The 13,749-nt window shown below is 36.4% G+C and overlaps 1 long non-coding RNA gene and 1 pseudogene across 4 annotated transcripts in view; both read right to left on the bottom strand.

Moving 5' to 3' along the window:
• The window catches only part of LOC132667410 (uncharacterized), a 965,632-nt gene that overhangs the window by 429,674 nt on the left and 522,209 nt on the right, over positions 1–13,749 (bottom strand). The window lies entirely within an intron of this gene.
• Positions 10,998–11,433, bottom strand: LOC132667983 (small ribosomal subunit protein uS9 pseudogene; annotated as a pseudogene).

The following is a 13,749-nucleotide window of genomic DNA, read 5'->3' as shown; positions in this document are numbered from 1 at the left end:
GGAAGTACTGGTGGAGAAGCTGCCTAATGTGTTTGAGAACCACAGTGGAAGAATTATAGCAGGGTGCTGTCTTAATTCATGCTAATCTGTCATTCCCATTTTCAGATGCCTTTGCTATCAAATTCTATTTGGCAAATCTACATGGAAAGTCAAATATGGATTACAATATGAAAGCTACAAAATCTACAATCATAATTTTATCCTTCAACATATCTACTAAATTGATACTTCTTATGTGTCATAATAGGAATTTATAGTTCACTTATTAATGGTGCTACAAATTAACTGAAGTGACTGGCAACTAAGCATCGATTCTACTTCTTAGCCAATCCAAAGAGTGATTGTGGTTTTTAAAAACCCTTCTCGGGGCGCCTGGGTGGCTCAGTCGGTTAAGCATCCGACTTTGGCTCAGGTCATGATCTCACGGTCCGTGAGTTCGAGCCCCGCGTCAGGCTCTGTGCTGACCGCTCAGAGCCTGGAGCCTATTTCAGATTCTGTCTCTCCGTCTCTCTCTGACCCTCCCCCATTCATGCTCTGTTTCTCTCTGTCTCAAAAATAAATAAACATTAAAAAAAAAGAATTTAAAAAAAAATAAAAATCCTTCTCATTTTAGGGAATAATTTAGGCTTGGCAGTGCTTTGTTGAAAATGTATTAAGAATTTTAGAAAACTACTGTTTAAAAAGCCCTTAATAGAAGTTACTTTTATAATGCAAGGCAAATCTGAACAAAAATTTGCACCTTAAAGCTATAATATCTGACCATATCTATATTACCAGAGTTTCTTGTTTTATAGGCAGGTTTTTCAAAACACACTAATAAATATTAGTGGTGTCTGTGAAAGATGCTTGTTCATATCATCTCATGAGCCTTCTTATATGCTGATCTTTTATCTAAAATCTGTATCCATATAATGCTATTTAAACAATATTAGAGTGGTGTTGGTAGAAGAGACTAGTCTTATTGCTTACAGTTAAGTTGAATCTGGGTAATATGTTTTACCAATAAAATCTGTGGCCATTATATATAAGATATACCAATTACCCAGTAAATTCTGCACCTATTGTATCACGCTTACTGCCATCTAAGTCATATAAATATAGCAAATAAATGTTCAGGTTCACAGCAGTTTGTGGCACATTTCTCATACATTTCGTTTTGCTACTATTTCCTTTCAATCCCTCCCCCCAAAGTGGTAAGTGTAAGGTATCCATTCTCTATTTCCTCCTTTTCAATTCAGCCAGATGTCCAAGTACCACGTGTGGAGGAACAGGGATTGCAGTGACAAAAAGCCAACTAACTCCATATGCAGAAGTATTCAGAAAGGAACTTCTTAAATTGGAATTTAAGAAAAGCTGAACTTGTTAAAGTACACTTTAAGATTTTTCTGTATTTTCCAATAAATGCTGTGAAGGAGCTGCTTCAAGCATAGTAACAATCAATAGCAAAAAGAAACTTTTAAAAATCCCATTGGTCCTGCAGCCTCTTGCCAGAGTCCCACACAATAGCAAATACTTAGGAGGAGAATGGCTGCAGTGGAGCAACACTAATACATTTGACACAGCTTCCACCCCGTCATCATGCAGGGGGGTCTGCGTTTATCCCTTTGTACATTGGAGACTCTTTTAACCAGGAATCCCAGGATGAAACGGAACCATTTTCCTCACGGCAAAACAAATCCTTCTCTGGTGAATTTTGTTATTGTTTATCGTGACGCTGTTTTATCAGCGCTAAACTGTATGAACGCTTCAATTAGTTCTTGATGAATGATCCCATAAAAGCATGTAGTTTCATTTCCCCTGCCACCAGATATTTCACTGAGCGTTATTAAATGAAATATAATTGGGATAAGATTCAGGAAACGTGGATAGCTGTGGTGCTCCTCAGTTCAGCCTAAAATGGTTAGTCATCGGTGTAGCTGAATCACATTCGATGCACTGTCCACAGAGATTCCCATCGCTTGATCCTGGGGAGAGCATACAGGCAGTAGATATAGTCTGATGCACAATCTCTGTCCTTTAGTAAGGATAAAGGCCTGGTAAGGTGCTGAGTTCAGTGTTAGGTCAAAGAGTTGTTATGTCCACAGAGGAGCAAAAAGCATCTGCATCAATCAGACGATAGAATACACCCACGTTATAGGTTACATAGCAACTATTACATTGTTCCAGCGATAGGTGGACACCATCAGTTTTCTTCTTTCTCCTTAGTACAGGAACCCCAGTTTTTAGGTAGGCGTATTGACACATAGAATAAAAGACTAACTTCTCTGCTTCCTCTGTATGTTACGGTGCTATGGCCAAAAGAAATGTAAATATGAGGTATTAGACTTCTGAGAAACCTTTTTAAAGGGAGCTGATTCAGCTGAGGTCAGACTTCTTAAAAACCCTTTCTATCTTTCTTCCATCTTCTGGCCTGCACTGCAGAAGCAAAAACTGAAGGTTCAGCAGCTACACTAGATCAAGACATGGCCTGTGGTAGGATATTAGTGCAGAAAAAATAGAAGCTTGAGTGCTGAAGTCATTCTGGAGCTACCATCTAAGCCTTGACCTGCTATCCCAAGTTTTCATTTATATATGATACTTCACTCTTCTGATTGCAACAGTATTGTAGGCAAAAGAACCAGCTATAACTATAACTGAGACAATTATTGAACCTTAATATATGTATTTTTTTCAACATATTTTTAAATAATGGAATATCACTACCTTGTATTGGTCATTTTATGAAGCATTCTAATGCATTTTCACATTTCATCTTTAAAACAAACCTGTAAGCTAGGTACTTATATTATCTCTTTTAAAAATTAGAGAAGGAAATCACAAAACCATTCAGCACATACTCTGATCGGTGGCGAGGGTACCTGGGAGAGGAGAGGGATCAAAATTCAGGATTTCAGTGTTTCTTTCTTTAATGCAACAGGTAATACTTTTATATTTACATCATGTGCTACTGATCATTCTGAGTGCTTGGAACACATAAATGAACAAAATAAAGATCCCTGCCCTCATGGAACAAATATTCTAGGATAGTCTCAAGAGTTCTTAACTACAACCGTGAACAATATTTTACAGTGTGGTCTGGACCCCTCGGCCACCCAAGACACTTTTAGTGGATACACACGATCAAACTTTGTCATTTGTTTATTTCTTTCACTGTGTTCATAATTGCACCAATGGTACAAAAAGTAGAGGTAGATACAGCTGCTGGCAGTTTGCACCACACCACTAGAAGTCATGGTTATTTCTCACCACCACAGATCCACATTTAATAAATAAATAGTTCAACTAATTAATTAAATGAAGAGCTTCCCTTAAGAATACCTCAGTAAAGCAATAGGAATTTATGATTTTATTAAATCTTGACACTTGAGTACACCTCATTTTAATAACCGTGTGATGAGGTGGGAAGTATACAAAATGCACTTTTGCTATATGCTGCAGTACGATGGTTATCTGGAGGAGAAGCACTTGCAAAAATGAATCACAAGCTGAACTAGCTAGTCTTTCATGGAATATCATGTTACTTGAAAGAATTAATGACAAACTATTGTTATTCAGGCATGGGTATTTGGGAGATACTTTATTGAAAATGATTAAAATAAACTTGTCAGAGGAAGAAACCAATGGTGTTTTCTGCCAGTGATAAACTTTGAGCTTCACATTACTTAAGATTTTTCTGATGAAATTGGTGATGATACTGATAACATATTTTCTATAACCCATCAGAGGCATCCATTTAGCAACTGAGTTTTAACATAGTGTCGTTTACTATTCAAGTATCTCCTTAAAATTAAGATGATGTCAGTTTTTATATGTTCAGATTTATATATTTGATATCAGGATAGTAAGATTTACTCTTTGGGGTTTTGTAAAATTTAAAAGAGATAGCAAGTGTGGGGTGCCTGGATGGCTCAGTCGGTTGAGCTTGAGCGTCTGACTTTGGTTCACGTCATGATCTCACCTTTTATGGGTTCAGGCCCCTGTGGGGCTTTGTGCTGTCAGATCCTCTGTTTCAGATCTTCTGTGCCCCCCCCCCCCCCACCTGCCTCTCTCTCTCTGCACTTCCCCTGCTCACGCTCTCTCTCTCTCACAAATAAATAATAAAACGTTTAAAAATAATAAAAAGTAAAAGATTTAACAAGTGTTAAGACACTGAAAACACCTGGAACATTACAGGTACTTAAACATTTTGATTTTCTTTTGATATTTTCATTTTCTTGGCCCCAGGAGATCCTTTGATAATAAACTAGCTCTCATCCACTATGGTGGCCATGAAAATAAGCCTCTCAGATCTTTCCCAACTGCAACAAAGGATAATTGACCTTGGGCCTTAGCTCATTCCTCTCAGACCCAGAGTTTGCACCAAAGCTGCGCTTCCCACAGGCTGCTCCTGTTCAAGGACTGACATGGCAAGGATGCTAAGGCAGCCCTGCTCCTAGGGAAGCAGTCAGAAAATTCTCAAAATTCTGGTCAGAAAAGCATTGGGAGTCCAGAAAATCAGTTTGCCCAAAGAACTAAAGAGCTGAGAATGTATTAAGTGAATCTGTTACTAGGTGGAAAGCTGTCCTGGGATATGGAACTACAAAGATTTGTGAGGTGGCTTCAGTTGACTATGAATAAGACACAGAGACTAATAGGCAGAAAAATGTAATATCAATTAACCCCAAACCTTTGTAACCACAAATTTCAATTCAGAAATTCAAATTCATTTAATTTTGCTCACAGTGAGTTCTGGCCACGTGTACATTTTAAATGGCCTATAAAACTGTATCATTTATTATACTGAGTTCTATTCTATCATATATTCGAGTCATACAGACACAGAGACACAGACACACACAGACACATACACACACGCTCCATGTTTTAGTCCTCTTTCAATTGTAGAATGAAATAACCACCTTGGGAAAACAAATAATTGAAGGAGAGAAAAGAGGATTAACCTAACCCATGACCTGCTCCTGATCCCCATAATCTTAAATTTAATATATTCTGAATCAGCTTTCCATATGTTTTTAGAAATAGAATACTATAAATAGGAATAAAATTATATTTTCTATTACAAACAATACTTAGACTATACTGATAATAATAAAATGTAAATATAGAAATAATAAGTAACAATGCAATAAATGGTAAAAAGTAAAAATTACTGCAAAAGTTTTCTGTTCTTTCCTCTAACATCTATGCATTTCAGTAACTTTTCTTAGACATTCAATTTACTTGTAATTATGATACCATTTTATGTCCAAAACTCTCACAACCCAAACAAATTTGAAATTTAGACAAAAAAAAAAAAAAAAAAGGATTATTTGGCTACATGCAGATTTCTGGGATGGAAAATTGTGGCAATTGTGTAGTTGACAATGATGACCATGGTGATGATGGCTTAGCACTCATCACTTTTCACAGTTTTCCCTAAGATTAACTCAACCTCACAATGTTTCGGTCAAGTGGATGAAGCAGATAAACTTTTTTACCTAAAGAGAAAAGTACAGCAGGCCAGATGACTTACTTGTCATCACAGAACTTGTTCTCCTGACTTGTAGGCTCCTCCTCGAGATCACACATAACATGAATTAAGGTAAAACTGTGTTACATGATTCAAAACCATAGGATTTTGTTCATCATTTATATACTATTTTCCCCTGGATTCTTATATGAGAGTTAAAGGAACATAGAAATATAGCTTTTGACACTAATCTTATTTTCTTGATAAGTAGATCTTACCATATTTTACTTACCAGTTAAAATGGTTCAAATCAAATGGGAACATTTCAAAAGTAGATTGTATATAAACATATCAGTTCTTCACAACTTGATCTGCAGGTTCAGTACAGCCTCAATCAAAATCTCAGCAAGTTATTTTGTGGATATCAGCTAACTGATCCTAAATTTTATATGGAAAGGCAAAAGACTGAGAATATCCTATATAGTATTGAAGGAGAAGAACAAAGTTGGAGGATGACAATACCCGACTTCAAGATTTACAATTAAGCTACAGTAATCAAGACAATTTGGTACTGGCAAAATAATAGACAAATAGATCAATGGAACAGAATAGAAAGCCCAAAAATAGATCTGCATAAATATAGTCAACGAAGCTTTGACAAAGAAACAAAGGTAATTGATGCAGCAAAGATAATTTTTTTCAATAAATGGTGCTGGAATAACTGGATATTCAGATGCAAAAAAAAAAAAAAAAAAAGGAATCTAGACACAGACCTTATACTCTTTAAAAAAATTAACTCAAAATGGATCATGGACCTAAGTGTAAAATGTGAAACTATAAAATTTCTAGAAAACAACACAGAAACTCTAGATGACCTTGGTTACAGCAATGACTTTTTACATACAACACCAATGGCAAAATCCATTGAAGAATTGATAAACTGGAGTATATTAAAATTAAAAATTTCTGCTCTACAGAAGAATGTCAAAACAATAACAAAAAAAAAAAGAAACAAACTACAATTTGGGAGGAAATATTTCCAAAAACAATATTTCTGAGAAAGTGTTGTTTAAAAAATATATATATATATAAAATATATATATATATATATATATATATATATATATATATGTTCACACAAAGAACATTCAAACTCAACAATAAGACAACAAATAACCCAATTAAACATGGGCCAAAGTTCTGGATAGACACCACACAAATATTATATGGATGCAAATAATCATATTAAAATATGCTCCACATCATATGTCTTCATGGAAATGCAAATTAAAATAAGATACTATTAGCTACCTATTAGAATGGTCAAATGTTAGAACACTGACAACACCAAATGCTGGCAAGGATGTGGAGCAACAGGAACTCTCATTTATCACTGGTAGATGTACAAAATGATAGAGCCACCGTGCAAGTTAGTTTGGCAGTTTCTCACAAAACTAAATGTACTCTCACCATACTATCCAGCCACAGCAGTGTATGATATTTACCCAAAGAAATTGAAAACTTATGTCCTACCTACATAATTATAGTAGCATTATTCATAAGTGCCAAAACTTGTAAGCAATTAAGTTGCCCTTCAGTAGAAGAGTGGAAAAACTGTGGTAATTCAGATAATGAAATATTATTTGGTGCCAAAAAGAAATGAGCTATAAAGCCATGAAAAGACATGGAGGAAACTTATGTGCATATCACTAATTGAAAGCCAGCTTGATTGTACACTTGAAACTAATATAACACTGCATGTTAACTATATGGAATTAAAATTTTAAAAAAGACCTTAAGAAGTACATGCTAGTCCTATTATTTAATGAGTTGACTTGAAGTCTCTTCTTATCCATATTATTTTGATTTCATAAACATTGAATATGGGTCAGCTTCATAAACATTTATTATTCTAAAAAATAGAAAGAAGCCAATTTGAAAAGGATATGTATTACACGATTCTAACTATATGATATTCTGGAAAATGCAACACTATGGAGACAGTAAAAACATCAGTGGTTAGTAGGGGTTAAAGGGGAGGAGAGATGACTAGGCAGAGCACAGAGGAGTTTTAGGGGGTGAAACTACTTGGTATGATACATAACATTCATACCTGTCCAAACCCATAGAATGCACAACACCAGGAATGAACCCTCATGTAAACTATGGACTTTGGGTGATAATGATGTGTCATTGTAGGTTCCTCAATTGCAACAAAAGTACCACGCTGGTGGGGGATAGTAATAGTTGGGGAAACTGTACATGTGAGGGGGCAGAGAGTATATGTAATCTCTCTTTTCTTTGTGCTCAATTTTGCTGTGAACCTGAAACTACTCTAAAAACTGAAGTCTATTTTTTTTTAAAAAAGTAGATTGCGTATGATCTGCATAACATTTTTAAATTATAATCTGAGACTTGGGTACTGAAAGCAGTATTTTGTAGAGCTGTGGGAATTTTCTTTCAGAGCCTTCATAATGCTGTTGGGCTTCTACTTTAAAAGACTTCATTTTGCTAAGGGGTGGCATGTTTTCCACTTTGAAGATTCTGACATGTTTAAATGGTCCTGTCTTTGAAGAAATGAGTATCTGTGGGATTCCCTGGTGAGGAAGTTTTCTATTCAGGGAGAAAGAAAGTCCTCTGTTGAAATTATTTACCAGATTATGGTTTTAACCCTGGAGACAGTCTAATCCCTGACAGGGTTATCATCTTTTTGAAAATATTAATATGTTTGGAAAAGGTTCTACTTCTGAAGAAATTCTGATTACTGGAAGGAGGCTATCTTTAAATTTTTAGCAAGTTGTTGTTTTCAAGAGTGTTCTGTAGTGTAAGATGACTTCTCTGGGAGAATATTAAAATAAGAGGTAATTTCTTCTGTTGACATTTCCTTATAGAATTCTATGAAAATCAGAATAGAACCAGTATGTCATGAAGTGTGCAAATCAATGGTCTCATTTAGTACATTAATTTAAAATGTTAAATGAAATTTGTTTAACTTAAAAGTATGTGTATGCTTTTATTGGTCATTTCTTATATGTTGGCAGTTTAAATATATAAAAGACATCCACAAAAACAATGATAAATATTAAGTCTGAGGTCTACTAATGAAGGAAAAAGCAATATCTTTATCAGTTGTCCTTTTTATTCCATTTTTAAGACACAAAACATTTCTGAAGATAACACAGATTCCTCAATTGGAGAATTCACATGAACAAAATGAAAGAAAATGAAAGGAATAAAGGGTTGTAATTATAAATATTTTAATGTTTTTCATAGAGACAAAAAAAATGAAATGAAAGAAAGAAATGGGGTGGTGAAGAAATAAGTTAGGTAATTACACGAATATTATCTCACTTTCCTCCCGGTATGATGTGAAGCACAATGAGGAAAGGGCCACAAAATAGTGGGGGAAAAGAATAATGAACTTAATAATGAATCTAATTTCACTAAAAACAGAAAACTGAAACACAATGGTTGTTTCAGTAAAGTTTTATTTAATTTTTTCTTTATTTTTCTGATTTATGTGTTTTATATGAAGAAATAATCTAGTTTGCAAATATTTTTTATGCAACTTGAAAATCTCAGGAAGAGATATGTAATTATGTAAAAACAGTGTGAAATTACAATAAATCTGGAGTGAAACTTGATATGATTCAATGGCTTGGCCTAGCAGTAAAAGCATTTAATCTAGAGCTTGGCCCCAGACTACTTTGTAATTGTATGTCCTCTGATCACTTTACACAGTCTTCAGCTAAACTGCAGCCCTCATTTTCCTGAGCACACCTCCATATACTTTTGCTCATTTTGTCTCCCTCTCCTAGAATATCGAGTCAATGCCTATACTAATTTTAAGGATTATCTTAGTCCATTCAGGTTGCTATAGCCAAATACCAGAAACTGAGTGGATTATATAGAACAGAACTTTATAACTTATAGTTCTGGAGGCTGGGAAGTTTAAGATCAAGGTGCTGGCAGACTGGGAAATAAGAACCCACTTCCTGGTTCATAAACGGTCTTTTCTCTGTGCCTTCACTTTGAAAGGAAAACAAACAAACAAACAAACAACTAGCTCTTTGGGATCTCTCTTATAAGGGCATGAATCCCATTCACGAGGGCTCTACTCTCAAGACCTAAGCTCCTCCCAAAGGCCCTACTTCCAAATACCATTACACTGGGCATTAGGTTTCAATATATGAGCTTTAGGGGGACACAAACATTCAATCTATAGCAAGGATCAAGCCATGTTTTGCTTCTTCCTTGGAGCCGTCACTGGCATCAGAGCCCATTGGACCTCTGTGTTCGTGGAACTGCAACTGTGTATGTTCTTGTATATCCCTGGGTCAAGGTCCATTGTTGAATAACTTGTAGGAAGAGATAGGCACAAGCCCAGTTCTATATAAGATATGACTTTGCATTTTTGAGTTTAATATTTTAAAGTGGAGAATCCCTATTCACCAAGATGTTGTACAAAGTGAGAATTATTAATGACTTCAATATTTTGCTGGTTCAAGAAAAACAGATCTCATATTTAACCATGAGTCTGCCTAATTTAATAAGGTATTATTTGATTATTTAAAGTTGCATTTTTCCTTGAATAAGATGTTTATATTATTGCTATTAAACTCTATTTCAAATAGATATTCAATCTGTTATTGCTAGACATTAGAATGAGAAATAAAACATCATGGGGCACCGGAGTGGCTCAGTCGGTTAAGTGTCTGACTTCAGCTTAGGTCATGACATCACGGCTCGTGAGTTTGAGCCCCACATTGGGCTCTGCGCTGACAGCTCAGAGCTTGGAGCCTACTTTGGATTCTGTGTCTCCCTCTTTCTCTGCCCCTTCCCTGCTTACTCTGTCTCTCTTTTTCAAAAAGTTGTTAAGATAAACGGGGAAAAAATATGACTTCTTCTAAAAACTTTTCTTGATCAGCACCACTACTTCTCCATAGCAGGATCCCTTGCTCTTTCAGACTCCATTTTCTAACTTTACCCATTCCCATTCTGACCTCTGGAAACTTCCCTTCAAACAGCTCTTGCTAAGGTTAGCCATGATCTTTAGTTACCAAATCTGATGAAAAATTTCAGTGTTAATTTTAATAGCATTTGATGCTATTTACATTCCTTCTTTTAAAATCTTTCTTCTGCTCCCCTTGTTGTTTTCCTGCACGTATTTTCTAGCATATTTCCTCTTCATTGGCCCTTGACTAAGATCGCCCCTCTGTCAATGTTGCAGTTCTTCACAACTTGGTCCTATACTTCTTTTTCATTATTCTGTATTTTCTTCTGTCTCACACGTGCACATGCAGTCAATTAATATTTTACCTCCTTATCCCATTCTAGATCAAACATTCCGTTATGTAAGGCAGAAGCCTCTGAGTCATTATAGAAACCTTCTAGCCTGTAATCCATATACCAAATTCATCATAAAATTCTACCATTTTATGTCCTAAATATTCCTTATTTTCCCCGTGACAATAGTTTATTATTAAGGTGAACCCTGATTCCCACCAGTTACTTATTATAAAGGTGAACCCTGATCCTCACAATAGGCCTATCCGTAGGATTTTTGATAGGGAGCACGGCACCAGGACTGCCCAACTTTTTGGATTCGCAGCACCAGGGATCAGCAACCAGCAGAATCTGGTCGTACTGGATGAGGATGTCTTTGATCTCTTTCTTGGAAGCCTCATCCACGTATTTCTGATAATAGGCCACCAGAGCTTTGGAGGTGGACTGGAAGATTGTAAATCTGGGCCACATGACCACCACCCTTTACTCAGTCTCAGATGTCCACCCTGGCAAACAACTCCTTGCCCAGAAACAAAACAGGTGCAGTAGTTTGTATTGCTGCATGAGCAGCTCAATCTTCCAGGGCCTGCCCATTCACCCTGATGACGCTGTTGCCCCATTTGCAGTGCTCCACGGCTATGACCTTTTTCTTGCATCTGAGGACCTGCACTGGACTGCAGAGGACCCTTAGATGGCATGGTCATGAATGTAGACAAGACCTCCTCACCAAGTGGTGCACAAATTCCTCTCTAATTCCTCCAGTTTATTTCACAAAATCCCACTGTCCCCTCTTTACCTCTATGCATACTGGCTTTGTTTTATGACCTCGGATTCATTTATCCATATCTTCTGAAGTCCATATCTTCACTAGTACCTTAGATTTCGTGGATAAAGATTTCAATCAAGTAGTTTTGTGGGGGGAAAATATGATTTCTGGAATTGGGAATGCCTAGATTTGAATCTCAGATTATTTGTTATTAGCATTGTGACCTCCACTTATTATGAAAGCTTTCTCAACTTTAGTTTCCTCTTCTATGAAATATAGATAATAATACTTCCTAACAAATGTGCTACGAGGATTAATGTCATGCTACTTACTTCCCTGAGTTGAAGTAGGATTATGTTGATTTAGTTTCTAGCTCCCAAGGTACTTAAACATATCAGGTGTTCAATAAGTATCTAATGAATGAAAGTAAAGGACAGAAAGAGGAGATAGATGAAAGGAAAGGAGAGGAGAGGGGAGGAAAGAGGAGGGGAAGGGAGGGGAGGGGAGGAGGCTATAAATGGATACATTTACAAAAGGAAGGAAAGAGAAGGGAAGGGAAAAATGCAAAGAAACTGAGAATTTCTCCTTTCCAATTCTCTCCTTTCCAAACTCCAATTTCTCTGCAAACAACAGATTACATAGACTTGAATGAATCATTCATGAAGTGGACTAAGAAAAAAAATATAGTTGATTGGGATGAAAGGGACAGGAAGAGGATGGAAGAGTGTCATGCAGTAAGGAGAAAGGAAACATTACAGATGTGTGAGAGATTATTCTAGCCTTTGCACCTCAAAGAGATTGCAGCATGAGAATGATGAGGGAAGAAACCACATATGTAGTAATGGGTCTGCATCTGGGTTCAGGGTGGGTGTGAGACAAAAAATGGGGAGGGAAACATAGAAAAATTATAAGGAAAATTGCTAAATGTTATTTACAGACTGGCTGTGAGGGATCATGTTAACTGAACAGATCAAATAAATACTGAACATCATCCCACAAGCATACATTCCCTTCTCCAACCTTCAGGTGTCCAGTCATGTTGCACAGGTTGGCCAGTTGGGAAAGTAGGATAAGGTTAATGAGCATGGTGGAATGGTGAATAGATGATTGTTTTGGGGTGGAAGACACATATGTGACATAACACATCTGGCTGATTTCTAAAGACAGGTGATCTCAGTGCATCTGGGAAGATGTGAGTAGGTCAGGGATGGAGATAAGCTTTGGGAGAAAGCTACATGTACTTGATAGTTTGTATCACTTAAAGACCCTTGAGAAGTAATTTTGTCAGTAACCGTAAGGTCAAGGGGTAATTATCTCAGAGGAATGGAATGTAGCTATGAGGGAAAGCAGGAGAGAGGACATATGGATAAGGAAAAAAAAACCTGAAAAAATACTAGTGAAATTCTGGATAAGGGTGGGGTCTGAATAGTAAATGCCTCACTGCAGTAAGGTTAGAGGTATTTTACTATCTCTTTCCAGAATGGGGGACCAAATGGGGAAAACATGTGCCAGTCTGACATCTGGTAGTTCCTACTTCTCTAATCTGGGTGAATAAATTCTATGAATGGAGGAAAGAAGCAGTGGCCCAACTTCAAGGATTTTACATATTAAAATATGTAGGAAAGATGGGGTAAACTTATATGAAAAGAACTTGAAAATGGGTAACATACCTTATAAAACAGAGAGAGATGTAAGTTGCCTTCTTTTTTTTTAAAGCTTATTTTTATTTATTCTGAGAAAGATACAGAGAGCAAGTGGGGGAGGGGCAGAGAGAAAAGGAGACGGCATCTCAAGCAGACTCCATCCACTCTGTCAGTGCAGAACCTGATGTGGGCTCAAACCCACCAACCTTGAGATCATGACCTGAGCCAAATCAAGACCTGGATGCTCAACCAACTGAGCCACCAGGCGCCCCTGTAAGTTGTCTTCTTTAGAGCACGTGTGGCAGTTCTGCCTCAAAGAGCTTCTAAAGTATGACTTAAACTGAAGGTCTTCTATAACTTCATACACTCATGCAAATATGCTTCTTTTAGTTAATTCTATTACCTTATTTATTCTCCTTAGTTCAAATCTGACATAATTTGATACCTGCAGTTCTTATAAAAAAAACATGCTTTAAAGTATTTTGAATTTGATTGGGTTAAATGGCAGATAGTAGCTCAGGTTGGTGCTAATAGTCATATATTTATTTATTAATCAAAATGCATACATTGCAGAATATTTAATGTTTCCCCAGTGAGAAAAGATG

The sequence above is a fragment of the Panthera onca genome, chromosome B2 (assembly GCF_046562875.1).
Source record: "Panthera onca isolate mPanOnc1 chromosome B2, mPanOnc1 haplotype 2, whole genome shotgun sequence".
In the NCBI taxonomy this organism is placed as follows: domain Eukaryota; kingdom Metazoa; phylum Chordata; class Mammalia; order Carnivora; family Felidae; genus Panthera; species Panthera onca.
This window is presented reverse-complemented; position numbering and strand designations above follow the sequence as displayed.